A 15,629-nucleotide genomic window follows, 5' to 3' on the forward strand; every position below is an offset into this window, starting at 1 on the left:
ATGGCGGCTCACTCCGTTTGTGTCAATTCTGCAACACACCAGCACAGCTCATCCCCGAACTTGTTTCGCTTTCACTTGCCACTTCATTGCTAGTGGTGATAATTTACAACAATTTACTACAGAAAAGGTGTTGTTAGTAATGTTTTTAGTCAAATTTCTTGCCTTTTGAACTACCAGTGGAATGTCGCATACGCTCAGTAGTGCCATCTTAACCGGAAAGTTTGCAAACAATATGAAGAGAGGTGAAGGGGCAAATAGTTTTGAGGAAGTAGAGAAGCTGCAGAAGGACTGAGACAGATTAGGAGAATGGGCAAGGAAGTGGCAGATGGAATACAGTGTTAAGAAGTGTATGGTTGTGCACTTTGGTAGAAGAAGTAAAAGGGTAGACTATTTTCTAAATGGAGGAAATACTTGGAACTCCTTGTACAGGATTCCCTAAAGGAAAATTTGCAGGTTGAGTCTGTGGTGAGAAAGGCAAATGTGATGTTAGCATTCATTTTAAGAGGATTAGAATATAAAAGCAAGGAGGTAATGATGAAGCTTTATAAAGCACTGGTGAGGCCTCACTTAGAGTATTGTCAGCAGTTTGGGCCCCATATCTTAGAAAGGATGTGCTGAAACTGGAGAGGGTTCAAAGGAGGTTCACAAAATGATTCCAGGATTGAACGGCGTATCATATGAAGAGCATTTGATGGCTCTGGGCCTGTATTCACTGGAATTCAGAAGAATGAGGGGTGACCTAAGAAGGCAGAACGGAGTGGTGATGACACTAAATGGCGACTCCTTTGCTTGCATGTTCGTAAACAGTTCCATTTCCATCTTTTTTCCCTTTCAGGGTTCTTTTGAAGACCCTGTCCTGGAGTTACACGCTGACTACAGTTCTTTGCGGGAATGGGATCCGCTGTCAGGGTTTCATAAGCAGCCGTTGTTGTTCGGCACACTGAGGGCTCGGCCTAAGAGTCTGGCTCAAATTTGGAAGCCTAGGATCTTGGGGCTCTGGAGATGGGCGGATTGAGGGTCGGTGTCATGACAGGACACCCATGTGTCGTTGGGGGTTTCGGAATATCTGCGGTTGAGTGCCTAGTTTTTAGGGTACAGAGCTAAAAAAAAAAGCGACGTGGTGGACGTAAACCATCGTAAACCAGCGAGTTGTTATGTCTCCCTGCTCGCTGGGAAAATGGAGACATCTCTTTCTCCTTTATTAAGGAGAGAGAGAACCTGTGGTATGTTGAGTACGAGGTGAAACGCAAAGCCTTTGGGATAACTGCAAGTCAGTGCCTTTGCTGTTGCCTTGTTCACGCTTGAGTGCTCAGTGGTGGGTGCCATGCTTTTTCTTGCCGGTGGGGGTTGTTTGCTGCTGCTTACACATGGGAAAGGGGAGTTGGGGGTTACTTTGGGGTTCCAACATTTGACTGTCATTCATTCTTTAGGACACTCCTCTGTTTTCATGATGGTTTGCGAAGAAAAAGCATTTCAGGATGTATATTGTATACATTCCTCTGACATTAAATGTACCTTTGAAACCATTGAAACTCATCGAAACCTATCTACCTACTGATAGAATTGGTGTGGAGAGGATGTTTCCTACAGTGGGACAGTCTAGGACCAGAGGACACAGCCTCAGAATAGAGGGGTGTCCTGTTAGATTAGAGATGAGAAATTACTTCAGCCAGAGAATGGTCAATCTGTGGAAATCATTGCTACGGGCAGCTGTGGAGGCCAAGACTTTATGTATATTTAAGGCAAATGTTGATAGATTCTAGACTGGTCAGGGCAGGAAGGGAAATGGGGAGAAGGCAGGAGATTGGGGCTGAGAGGAAGAATGGATCTGCTATGATGGAGCGGTAGAGCAGACTCGATGAGTCAAATGGCCTAATTCTGCTTCTATATCTTATGATCTCATAACTAGGGAGAGGGCAGGACCACTCAGGATAAAGAGGGGAACATTTGTTTGGATCCTGAGAATGTGAGCAAAGTAATCAGTGAGTACTTTGCTTCAGTACTTACCAAGGAAAAGGGTATGGAGAACCAGAGCTGAGTGCATAAATACATTAGGGCATTTAGAGCTCAAGGAGGAGGAACTGTTGGGCCTCCTAATGAGTATAAAGTTGGATAAGTCCCAAGGACCCAATAGGATTTACCCCAATTTATTGAAGGAGGCAGGAGACGAGATTGCTGGCGCCTCATGTCCTCTGTAGTGCGGGTAAGGTCCTGCAGGACTGACGAGTGGCTAAGACTGTACCTCTATGTAAGAAGGGAAAATCCTGTGAACTATAGACCAGTGAGTCTCACGTCAGTTGCAGGACATTTGCTTAAGAATATTCTTAGAGATAGAATATATGAGCATTTGGAAACCCATGGCCTAATTATGGAGAGTCAGCATGCCTTTGTGAGGGGCAGGTCATATCTTACTAACTTCATTGAGTTTTTTCTTAAGGTGACAAGAGAGATTGATGAAGGCAGGGCAATGGACGTTGTCTACATTACTTAGTTAGGCATTTGACAAAGTGCCTCATGGGTGACTAATCCAGAAGATGAAGATGCAGTGAATTAGCTCTTTAGATTCAGAACTGGTTTGCATGTAGAAGATGGGAGAAGTTGAGGGGACTTATTTGAGCTGGAGGTCTGTGATTAGTGGAGTTCTACATGGATTCGACTAATGTAGATGGATGCGTTAGTAAGTAAGCAGATAATACCAAGATTGGTGGAGTTGTGGATGGTGTAGAATCCGGGCATAGAATAGAGCATGACAGATTTGTTGCAGATATGGGCAAAGAAATGGCAGATAGAGTTTAACCCAGATAAATGTGAGGTGATCCACCTTGGTAGGGCAAATGGAAGGAGACAGTACACAGTTATGGTCAAGATTCTTAACAGAGTTACTGATCAGAGAGATCCGTAGATCCAAGTTCAACGCTCCTTAAGGTCGATAAGGTGGTTAAGAAGGCTGATGGAATTATTTTATTAGTCGAGGCATTTTATTAGTGCTTAGGCCACATCGGGAGTATTGCAGACAGTTCTGGTTACAGCACTATAGGAAGGACATTGAGGTTTTGGAGGGGGTACAGAAGAGGTTTACCAGGAGGCTGTCTGGTTTAAAGGGCATGTGCTATTATGAGAGGCTGGATAAATTTGTGTCATTTTCTCTGGAGCTCAGGCTTAATTAAGGGAGATCTCATAGAAGTCTATAAGATTATGAGAGGCAAAGATAGTGTAGACCGGGACTATCTATTTCCCAGGGCTGAAATGTCTAATACCAGATGGCATTGAATGTGAGAGGGCATAGGTTCAAAGAAGATGTGAGGGGTAAGTTTTTTACTCACAGAGTGGTGGATGTCTGGAATGTGCTGCCTGGTGTGGTGGAAGAGACGAATATATTACAGGCTTTTAAAAGACATTTGGATGCGCATATGAACGTAAGGAAGATGGAGGGACATGAACATTGTGTAGGTAAGAGGAATTAGTGTTTGGGTATTTCTGAATTGCTTTTTAGTTGGTTCAGCACAATGCTGTGGGCCGAATGGCCTGCTCCTATGCTGTGCAGTTCTATATAAAACTTACTTCCCCGTATTCTTCGATCCAGCAATTCCTCCTGCCTCACCGAACTAGAAATGTATTGCTCCAGAAAATTATCCTGTACACTCTGTGCTTAGTGATATTAATCTTCTAGTTTATAACACAGGCTTTTATTTCTCCAAAGCAACCACTACATAGTTTTCACAAATATCTGTAATCTCTTTGAATGCTGTTCCTTCTGTCCTACTCATCCATCCATAGAAATACATGGCATAAGTAGGCCTTTTGGCCCATTGAGCTTGTGCTATCCATCAATCAATCATATCAACTAATTCTACTCTTGTTTTTTATTCTCAGCACTCCATCATCAATTCCCTCAGATTTCTACCATTCAGCTACACGTTAGGGTTAATATAACTTAACAGCCTGCACACCTTGGGATGTAGGAGGAAGCCGGTGGGCGGTGGGGGAACCAGAGACCTTGGTGCCTCACCTACTCTTGGGGTTCTTGCAGGTAGAGTGATAAAAGACCAGTAGCCCATTCCTAGAATGAGAGGCTTGTTGAGAAGGAAGGGGGAAAGTTGGGCCTCCGGAGCTTAGAAATACAGATCGAAAGGTCTTTGGAAAGATAATGCTGGGAAGAGTTCAATCAATGGTGGAGTCTCTACCACAAAACCAAAATGAAGAGTTTCTTCCCTCCTTCCTCTAAAGTTGTGAATCTTGAGTTTTCTCTATGCCAGTGAGCTTCAAAGACAGAGTCATTCAGAACTCAGCTGTTTTCTTAGATTACAGGGCATTAAGATATAGCAAGTAAATCAAGGAGAGTCTGAGATTGTCAGTTGACATCTTACTGTTCAATCTCACAGGTCTGCCTCTCCATCTCCTCTTGTTTTCTGATCAATATTACCTCAAAATATCCTGCAGCCGCTGCACTCGAGGAGCTGAAATATGATCTCACCACTTCTCATGAGGAAGTGGCTTGAATCTACTGAACAAGTAGTTCATTGCCATGGTAAAGCAGAACTGGAAGTTCACCGTGTGTTTCTAAATACAAGTATAGAACTATAAGGAGAAATATACAATTTCCATCAGACCAGATTGACTTGCTTCTGTACCTTCTGTACTTACACAATTAAAGGCTTGATATGCTGTAACAGGTAGCTAGCCTCCTGACTCACCAAAATATCTCTGCACAGCCCAAGTCAGGAGTTTGATGGAATTCTTGCCTCTTTAATCCCAACAATATTCAGCCTATTTGTAGATTGCTGGGATTGTGCGTTAACAAGGAGTGAAGCTAAAGATCAGCAGATTCAGATTCTGAGGGATATGGGTGGGTGGCTAAATTGTTGAGATGGAAATCATGAAAGTATTGAATGCTGAGGTAAACATGGACCCAATATTTCCTCCTTCAGTTATAGTCTTATAAAAGGAACTAAAAATGGATCTAATTGTTGGATATTCCTGGGAAGAAAGTGGGGAAAAAAGGAACGATGGTGGAATTTGTGAATGAGAAGTGATAGGTATTATGACTTAATGGTTTCATTCAGTTCCACAATATTGGGGCAGCACAGTAGCATAGCAGTCATCATAATACTTTACAGTGCCAGCTGTAAGTTCAAGATTTGCTATCTGTAAGGAGTTTCGTGCATTCTCTCCACCGCACCACGGGTTTCCTTCAGTTTCCATTTCAAGTTAAGATTAGTAAATTATGAGCATGCTATGTTGGCACTAGAGATATGGCAACACTTGCAGCCTGCCTCCAGTCCAGTCTGAACACAAACAATGCATTTCACTGTATTTCCATTAAAGTGTGACGTTCACACCATCAGGCTGGAGGTTATCCAAACAGATTGGGGTGTCGCTGCTGCGTCATAGGAGGAGACCCTGGCCTGATACATTGGAATGGGAAGTCAAATTGAACAAACTCAATGAGTGAGCCTCCACAACTCCAAACTCAAGAATTCCAAAAGTTCACCACACAGTAGTTTTTTTTTTCCTAACTTTCTAAATCCCCACAGTAGGATCACCAGTGCAAGTGAAATTTTTATAGTTGGATTTCTCCATTATTGCAGTTATACATTATAAAGATCAATGTTGCCCTGATAAAATCTGTAGCCTATCTAATACAAATCCCTCCACAATCCAGAACTTTTGTATGAACAGCGGGATATCATATCCTGTGATGCATGTGACAGCATTGCGCAACATCTCAGACAGGCTCAGAAGAGTGGTTCAGAAGTGAAGACACTGCTGGAGAAAGGTTGCAACTCCTTGTCTGGAACCCAACGTTCTCTGGTGAGTTAATGGGGATGTGAAAGTGTACGTTTGGACTCCAACAGCAATGATGCCAGAAATTCATCTTCACTCAGAATTTCACTAAAATAATTTGTTTTTAAAGGTGTCCAGCAAACGTTCAAACACCTCCAGATTCTGCCCTTCCAGGGTGACTGGTGGAGATGCTGGGTTTGGTTGATGCGTGTGCGACACTCATGTTAAGAGTGAGTCAGCACATTGAAATGTCTGGTTACATTTTCCCAAAATATATTTGTTCAGCAAGAAGTCATGGATGGAAGATCCATCCCAGCTTCTCCAAGGCTCTCACAAGCCAGTCTTCTGATGCTTTAGATATCAAGACAAAACTGATAACTCGGAAAATAGAAAAGGCTTTCAAATTTGACAACGTCCCAGTGGTAGAACTGAAAGTCTGCTAACTTGAATAGTCGCATCTCTGGCCCCATTTCCATATTCAACTACTAAACTACTAATATGCACAATTGCCTAGGAAGTCCTTTTAATAAAAAGGCAAGAAAATCCAATCTAATCACTGCCTAGTAGGTTCACTCTGAGTTCTCCACAGAGTCTCAGAAGGAGAATTCAACAGCATTTTTCAGCAAACTGGACTCACCAACATTCAGATTGGGTTTCACAAGGACTTCACAAGCCAATACTGAGCTTGTCCAGAGAGCTGAATTCGAAACAATCTTCCATTGTAATGCCACAAGACATCGCAAAATGAGGCCATGCAGTCTGTTGGGTCTACTTTGACAATTTCCTGGCGTGACTGTGACTGGCAGGATGTTCTCTCCTGGCTTGTGAATTGATGTAGTGGGGATTGGAAAAGCCAGCAAAGGAGTATCAGTAATTCCCAAACCTTCCCTGCGGTCTCCATACAGGAGCCTGCTGGTCAGAAGGATACTTGCTGCAGGATGGACAATGTTTAAATACATGTGGAACTGCCAAAGCTAATGAAGCAGTCTGTGCAGGAGATCTCCACAATCTATAAAATGCAATTCAGTTACGCACCCTGGCTACTCTGACAGTGCCACCCAAACCTGCATCTCCACTGACCTAGGCCAAGGTGCCTGAGAACGTCTGGCTTGGAAATACTGCCAGTCCTTCATTGTTAGTGTCTTTGAACACCCTGCCCAACTACATTGTGGGAGTACTGACCTAAAATAAAACCAGCCATGATCAAATAGACTTGATTGGCTGAATGACCTAATTCTGTTCTGGTCTTACGGTCTTGCCAGAGGAACGTTAGCACTTAAAAGAAGGGACAAGCAGTAAGTGTTAACCTTGCATCCACTCCCTGATTACAGAAAATATTTGTGCAACAGAGTGAAATGACTGTTAAAATTGAGAAGAAATCAAAAGTAGGTAGGAAGTCTCAAAGTGAAGTCTGGGCCCAGAGTGAATTGTTAGGCAGCATGTTCTAGGCCCTGAGCCTTTTGCTGCAGTGGTACCTGGGTCCTAATGTGAGGTATGATCTGCTGGCCCAGGTAAACTGGAAAGACAGGGTGTCAGAATTGGAGGGAGAGCCAATTTTGCTCATTCTTCTGTGATGTTCACTCCTCTCTCCATGGCGCTGAGGATATGAGACTGCCCTGGCTGCTGTGTTTCATGAAGATTTGTCCCGCTAATATGATGAACTGAGACTGAGGCTTTGGGCCTAGTCCGGGCTGCTCCAAGGATTTGGATCTAAGGACTCAACTTGATTCGAAATGTTCTTGCTCGCTCCTATTGTTTGCATGAATTGTTTTTTTTTCCTTTCTCTATGCATCGGGTGTTGGTCTTTTTTTTAATTGGGTTATTTCAGGTATTTTGCTTTGTGCCTGTTTGTAACCAGACAAATCTCGAGGTTGTATAATTTTTACATTCTTTGATAATAAATGTACTTTGAAACTTCTTTATAGGAAGGATGTGGACCTTTGGAGAGCGGAGAGGGTGCAGAAAGGATTTACCAGGATGATGCCTGGACCAGAGGAAATGTCATATGAGGATAGGTTGGGTGAGCTAGGGTTTTTCTCTTTGGAGTGAAGGAGGATGAGAGGTGACTTGCTAGAGGTGTGGAAGATGGTGAGAGGTACACATCAAGTGTATTGCAAGAGACTTTTTCCTAGGGTGTAAAAAGCTAATACAAGGAGGCATAATTTTAAGCAGATTAGAGGAAAATATAGGAGAGGTAACATCTATATTTTTTTACACAGAGAGTGGTGAGTGCATGGATTGCTCTGCCAGAAGTACTGGCAGTGGCAAGTACATTAGGGGCATTTAAGAAACTCAGGTAAGGAGCCATTTGGGATGTCAGAGCAGATGCGGGTTCGGAGATGCAGACCTGGCTGCAGAGCATTTTACTGCCTGCTACTCCAAGGCATCGAAGTTGGTGTGCAAAGGTGGCATGCGGTATAACGGTAGGAGATTGTCTCGGATATTTCACTCTCTGTTGGGCAATGATAATGTAGGCTGCCACAGCCTTTTGCCCTTGTCTGGTGGCGTGACAGGCGACATGGGAGCTGTGCAGCCTCCATGTAGTGAGGACTAAGCCTCAATGATCAGGCTTGCCTGCTGCTGCTGGACCAGGTGAGAAGACGTGTGAGTGTTGTAGTGTGGCATCCGAGCTTGGCTGGGGACTGGCCTCTCCCGTTAGTGCCACTCTCCTGTGTTCGAGCAATGGAGTAACAGGCTGGACTCCGTGCGTTTGTGGACTGCTGGGAGACTGTACCATCAGAGTCTTGGGCTATCTATATTATCTTTAATGAATATGCTTTTTTGCTTGCTATTTTGTGTGTTTGCACCTTGGCCTCAGAGGAACATTGTCTCATTCAGCTGTATCTATGTTTGTTTGAATGATAACTAGAGATGATTTGATTTGATTTTGATTAGGACCTCTAGATAGGCACATGAATGATAAAAAAATGATTATGTCGGAGGTAAAGGTTAGATTGATCTTAGAGTAGGTTAAAAGATCGGCACAACAATGTGGGCTGAAGTGTTCTATGTAATACTTCCCCATGCTCATCTGTAACTGTCTCATTTTGCTTTCTGGTAGTTGGTGTACACTGTACTGATGGTAAGAACAATGTACAGCAGAATTTGTTACTTCTACCTGGATGGAACTGATTTTCTTTGTTTGCTTTGGTCTTCTCAGTGTGAAAACTTCGTTCAATCTTACAAAAAAGAGCTTAGCAAATTGCTTCAAAAGTCCCAGGAGGAAAAGGACATTTGTCGGGTAAGTTTAAATGATATCCTTCAGGTATTCTTCACGTTTGCAAAGAGGGATATTTTGTAATTACTGTTCAGATATTTCTTTATAGAAATGTTTAGTTGAAATAATGACTGCTTGCATTCACCATTATGAATCGTGAGACTGGTAGGTGATAATATGGAGGGAGCACAGGGGTCTTTGCTGCATGACAAGTTATGTGAGCTGCTGATCCTGTCTGCTGTGGCTCACACTAATTTGGGCTGTTTAAAATATCGCAGATAGTTAATGTTATTATTCCACGAGGATGTATCCCCCTTATTTTACAAAATGCCTTTGGAATTACAAATGGGCATGATTGATCCATTTGGAAAGCTAAAAAATCTGCAGATACTGGATCTCTGCACAACTGCAAAACGTTAGAAAAGCTCAGCAGGAGGAGAGGTAATATCTGGGGTCAGTGACCTTTAATCAGAAATGGGTAACTATTGTGGCTGAAGTTGGAGAGAACAAAGAACTACTGTAATAGTGGGAGCCAAGTGAGTCATGCAAGTAGTTAATAGGCTGAATTTCATGAAGCGAGTCCACAGCCACGAAGACGGTCGCGGCTTATCCAGGAGCCCATTAGTTGCAGGCCACTGCCTCAGTTCGGCACAGAGATGAGTAAGCTTCATAGAGCAGCGAGCTGAACACCAGCCCATAGGTTGCCTCCCGCCCCAACACCCTCACCATTTCAATTCAGCCCGGCGCTAAAATTGGCCAAACTTCAGTCTTTCCTCACTCTTGAATCGGGTCCCAGTCACTTCAGTACACTCTCAGGCCCAGAGCATGCTGCCTTAAGCTGGCCCATACCTGACCTTTTCAATTCTGCCTGGCACTTAAATCGGTTAGACCTCGGCTTGTTCCTCATTCTCGGGCCAAGGCCCTGCTGTCTCAACTCTGCCTTGCCTATGTTCTGCTTTTTCAAATCAGCTCCAAGTCCGTCCAAGTATTGGCTCATTCCCTGCCTTTGGGCCTGGGTCCCCCTGTCTCAATTCAGCCCATACATGCCATGCTGCAACTGTCCAGCAGCTTCGAGAATTCAGTTCACACCTCAAAAATGCCCAGTTGTACAGGCAGTTCAAAAGCTCAGCTCTGAAACGTAAGTTATAAGCTATTGATTGCAGTGATCATTTGAGAAAAAGTGTAGTTAATAATATAGTTAATAGTGTAGTTAATAAAATGTAGTTAATAGTTGTGTTTGATGTCAGCAAATTGTTGCTGTACTTCACCAACGCCATCTTAAACTGGAACACGGCTACCTCAACTGCATCTCCTCCCATCTTGCTTCCCTCTGATGGCTCCATTCACCTGTTCTTAACCAAGGAAACTTACCCACCCGTGCTTCCATATCCACAGCTTCCTTCCCCTAGGGTCAACTACATCTGTTACATTTCCTCCTTTTACACCCTCTCCCCTCCCCACACCAAAAATGGTTTCCCTGTCCACTTTGCAATGGTTTCCTGGTAATTTCCATTACCTCGGATGTCATGTTATCAAGAGACATCACCTTCCCATCCAGCATTCCAAAGGGATCATTCCTAACATAGTGGTTTATTCATCCACCTCCTGTCCTATTCACACCATTTTCCCTACAGCTATAGGAAAAGTAACCCCTACCCATCTACTTCCTTCCTCACCAAAGGCCCCAGACATTCCATCCACAAGGGAGTGATTCCCATTTCCTTCCCCCAGACTTTGCTCATTGGGTGCTCACATTGTGGTTTCCTGTATATTGAAGAAAGCAAAGATGAATTGGCTGACCACTTCAGAGAACACGTCTGAGACATCTGTAAGGACATCCTGAATTTCTGGCTGATTATTGCTTTAATTCTCCATCCTGCTCCAACTCTGAACTCTCTGACTTTGCCTTCATTTCTCCAATGTAACCCAACATAATCTTGGGGAAAAGAACCTTATTTTCCCATAGCTGTGCTACAGTCATCAGGGCTGAATATTGAATTCAACAATTTCAGGTAGCCAGCCAATATAGTTTGTGTCAAGACTGGCCAGTTGTGATGCGGCTTCATCAAATATAACAATTAATTCAAATTTCAAAGTAAGTGTATTATCATTGTGCAAATGTTAGCATGTACTCGCAAACACGAGAAGGGCTGCAAATGCTAAAAATTCAAAGCAACACACACAAAGTGCTGGAGGAACTCAGCAGGTCAGGCAGCACCTATGGAAAAGAATAAAGAGTCGATGTTTACTCTTTTCCATAGATGCTGAATTCCTCCAGCATTTTGTGAGTATTACCTTGATTCATTTTCTGACAGGCATTTACAGAAAAAAAAAGACATAATCAAATTTTACAAAAAGCTATCCATAAACAAAGGCCAGCTATAAACCAATAAGTAAAAGAAGATAAACTGTGCAAATAAAATTATAAAGAGCCCTTGAAAGTTATAGAATCAGTTAGGAGCAGTAGAGAATTTCTCACATTGATTTCTATCTTATGTCTAGATGGCCCATTATAGGAAGGATGTAGAAGCTTCAGAGAGGGTACAGAGATTTACCAAGACATTGCCCAGATTAGAGAGCAGCCTTATGAGAATATGTTGAGCTAGCTAGGGATTTTCTCTTTGGAGAGGAGGATGAGAGGTGAAATGATAAGATGCATAGATTTAGTGGACAACCAGACTTTCCGAGGTGGTGGGGGGGGGGGGTAGTTGGGAATAAGCTAATATAAAGGAATCAGAATCAGGTTTTTTACCAACAGCATGTGTCATGAAATTTGTTAACTTAGCAGCGGCTGTTCAATGCAATACATAATGTAGAAGAAGAAAAATAATAATAATACTTAATATAAAGTAAATCAATTATGGTATACATATATTGAATAGATTAAAAATTGTGCAAAAACAGAAATAGTATTTATTTTTAAAAGTAAGGTAGTGTTCATAGGTTCAATGTCCATTTAGGGATCGGATGGCAGAGGGGAAGAAGCTGTTCCTGAATCACTGAGTGTTTGCCTTCAGGCTTCTATCTCTCCTACCTGATAGTAACAGTGAGAAAAGGGCACGCCCTGGCTACTGGAAGACCTTAATAATGGACGCTGCCTTTCTGAGACACCGTTCCTTGAAGATGCCCTGGGTGCTTTGTAGGCTGGTACCCAAAATATAGCTGACTAAATTTACATCCCTCTGCAGCTTCTTTTGGTCCTGTGCTGTAGCCCCCCCCCCACCCCACCCCCCATACCAGACAGTGATGCAGCCAGTCAGAATGTTCTCCACGGTACATCTGTAGAAGTTTTTGAGTGCATTTGTTGATGTACTAAATCTCTTCAGACTTCTAATGAAGTATAGTTGCTGTCTTGCCTTCTTTATAACTGCATCGATATGTCGGGACCACGTTAGATCCTCAGGAATCTTGACACCCAAGAACTTGAAACTGCTCACTCTCTCCACTTCTGATCCCTCTATGAGGATTAGTCTGTGTTCCTTCATCTTACACTTCCTGAAGTCCACAATCGGCTCTTTTGTCTTACTGACGTTGAGTGCCAGGTTGTTGCTGTGATACCACTCCACTGGTTGGCATATCTCCATCCTGTACACCCTCTCGTCACCACCTGAGATTCTACCAACAATGGGTGTATTTATGTTATTATATTATATTATTTATATAAATTCAGCAAATTTATAGATGGTATTTGAGCTATGCCTAGCCACACAGTCATGTGTATATAAAGAATAGAGCAGTGGGCTAAGCACACACCAGAGGCCCAGGTTCTGTAACTTCTCAATCAAGATTGTGGGAATGATGGTATTAAATGCTGAGCTGTAGTCAATGAACAGCACACTGACATAGGTAGTTGTGTTGTCCAGGTGGTCTAAAGCCGTGTGCAGAGCCATTGAGATTGCATCTGCCATTGACCTATTGTGGCAATAGGCAAGTTGCAGTGGGTCCAGGTCCTTGCTGAGGCAGGAGTTCAGTCCAGTCATAACCAACCTCTCAAAAGTATTTCATCACTGTATATGTGAGTGCTACTGGGTGATAGTCATTAAGGCCGCTCACATTATTCTTCTTAAGCACTGGTAAAATTGTTTCCTTTTGAAGCAAGTGGGAACTTCTGCCCAGAGCAGTGAGAGGTTTAACTTTAAGGTTTAAGGAGGAAAGTATAGGAGGTGAATTATTTTAACAATATTGAGTGCATGGAACACAATGCCTGGGGTTCTGCTAGAAGCAGATTAATTTGGGACATTTAAGATGGATGATGGAAAAATTGAATGCTGTATGGGGAAGGAATGGTTAGATTGATTTTGTCATAAGTAAAAGGGTCAGCACAACATGATAAGCCGAAGGACCTGTACTGTTTTAAGTTCCAATGTTCCAAATCTTATTGTCCCAGCACATACTTTTGTCTGCCATTCCCTTTATTTACCTCAGTTCACATCTACAAACAGGTGAGCGACAATCAACAAACTGTGTCCACGGTCATTCTGCTCTCTACCCTTTGTTCTCTCAATAGGTTCAATAGGTACATTTATGTCAGAGAAATGTATTCAATATACATCCTGAAATTCTTCTTCTTTGCGAACGTCCACGAAAACAGAGGAGTTCCTCAAAGAATGAATGACTGTTAAATATTAGAACCCCAAACGCCCCTGAGCCCAACACCAAGCACTCAAGCATGCAGCAAAGCATCAATAAAGACACAGACTTGCAGTACCCCAAAGACAACTCATTTTCCTGGTAATTTGATCTCTCTCTCTCTCCCTCTCTCCCTCGCCCTCTCCCTCTCTCCCCCTCTCCCCCCTCCCTCCCTCTGTCTCTCTCTCTCCCCCTCCCTCTCCCCCTCCCTCTCCCCCTCCCTCTCTCTCTCCTTCTCCCTCTCTCTCTGTCCCTCTCTCCCTCTCCCCCCTCTCTCTCCCCCTCCCTCTCTCTCTCCCCCTCCCTCTCTCTCTCCCTCCATCTCTCTCTCTCTCTCTCCCCTCCCTCTCCCTCCCCCTCTCCCTCCTCCTCCTCTCCTCTCCTTCCTCTCTCTCTCTCTTCCCCCCCCCCCCAATAAGGGAAAAAGACAGGCTCACCTTTCAGGCCATTTCCTTGAGATATTGAAAAGCAGCCAGTTTTAAGCCCTGAGAGCGGGTCCCATTCCCACAGAGAACCAAAGTCAGAGAGTAACTCCGGGCCAGAGTCTTCAGAAGAACCTTGAAAAGGGAAAAGAGAGATATCAAAGATATAAATGTTTCTGAAGATGCAAACAGAGGAGTCGCCACTTAGCGCCATCTTGACTTCACTCCATTATTTTCCCAGTTGTTCTCTAATTAAATTACACTTGCTTCCAAACCTTTACTAGTTTCGGCGAAAAGTAATTTTAATCAACCTGAAGTGATAGTTTTGTTTATTTCTTCAGCTGCTGAATATTTCCAGCATGATCTTTTGGAGTTGTACAAACCCATAATGGTTCAAAATAATTTTAACTAGTGTAATGTTGCACATTTAGAACCATAGAATACTACAGCACAGTACAGGCCCTTCAGCCCTCCATGTTGTGCCAACCCATATAATCCTTTAAAAAAAGTACTAAACCCACACTACCCCATAACCCTCTAATTTTCTTTTATCCATGTGCCTGTCCAAGAGGCTCTTAAATACCCCTCACACAAGATGCTGGTGGAACTCAGCAGGCCAGGCAGCATCTATAAGGAGAAGCACTGTTGACGTTTCAGGCCGAGACCCTTCGTCAGGACTAGGGTCTCGGCCCGAAACGTCGACAGTGCTTCTTCTTATAGATGCTGTCTGGCCTGCTGTGTTCCACCAGAATTTTGTGTGTGTTGTTGTTTGAATTTCCAGCATCTGCAGATTCCCTGCTCTTTAAATACCCCTAATGTTTTAGCCTCCACCACCATCCCTGGCAAGTCATTCCAGGCACTCAGAACCCTCTGTGTAAAAAAAACTTATCCCTGAAGTCTCCCCTAAACTTCCCTCCCTTAATTTTGTACATATGCCCTCTGGTGTTTGCTATTGGTGCCCTGGGAAACAGGTACTGACTATCCACCCTATCTATGCCTCTGATTTACTGATAGGAACTGGACCTCTGTGTAAGGAAACAGACTGAACGACTGCTTGGAGAGAATGAATGTACTTGGGGACCAGCACAGTGGTGTAAGGACCGAAAAACAGCTGACAAGTGTCATGTAAGTAAACGTCATTTTTTGATGTGATACAGGAATAGTCTTAGCAGCCAGAGATACAAAAGAAGACAGTGGGTGACAAACAGATCTGATTGTTTATTTTTCCTCCTGGAGTATTGCACTGAACCAACAAAACTGGGATCCGAGAGCCTGCCTTTCACACTGTGGTCGCATCCAACTTAAAGACCTTAATATAATTTATACCAATATCAGGGGGGCTGCACTAGAGCCACCATGACTACAACAGGAACAAGGTATTCTGCAACGGTTATTTAGTGATAAAGCACAGATTAGGCCCTTCCAGGCACCGGCCCCGCAACCCCACGATCCCAATTAACCCTAACCTAGTTACAGGACAATTTTTGAATGACCAATTAACCTACCTGCTATGTCTTTGGAATGTGGGAGGAAACCGGAGCAACTAGGGAAACCCCACATATTTCATGGGGAGGACA

The 15,629-nt window shown here is 43.4% G+C and overlaps 1 long non-coding RNA gene across 4 annotated transcripts in view; it reads left to right on the forward strand.

The window, feature by feature from the left end:
• Window positions 1–5,254: 5,254 nt before the first annotated feature.
• LOC132390296 (uncharacterized) overlaps window positions 5,255–15,629 on the forward strand; it is a 51,500-nt gene continuing 41,125 nt past the window's right edge. For all 4 annotated transcript variants that reach the window (XR_009510854.1, XR_009510851.1, XR_009510855.1 and 1 more), the window contains exons 1-3: window positions 5,255–5,811; window positions 8,945–9,025; window positions 15,067–15,177. This is a non-coding gene — a long non-coding RNA (uncharacterized LOC132390296). The remainder of the gene's footprint in view (window positions 5,812–8,944; window positions 9,026–15,066; window positions 15,178–15,629) is intronic.

Source organism: Hypanus sabinus, unplaced genomic scaffold (assembly GCF_030144855.1).
Source record: "Hypanus sabinus isolate sHypSab1 unplaced genomic scaffold, sHypSab1.hap1 scaffold_836, whole genome shotgun sequence".
Taxonomy (NCBI): Eukaryota; Metazoa; Chordata; class Chondrichthyes; order Myliobatiformes; family Dasyatidae; genus Hypanus; species Hypanus sabinus.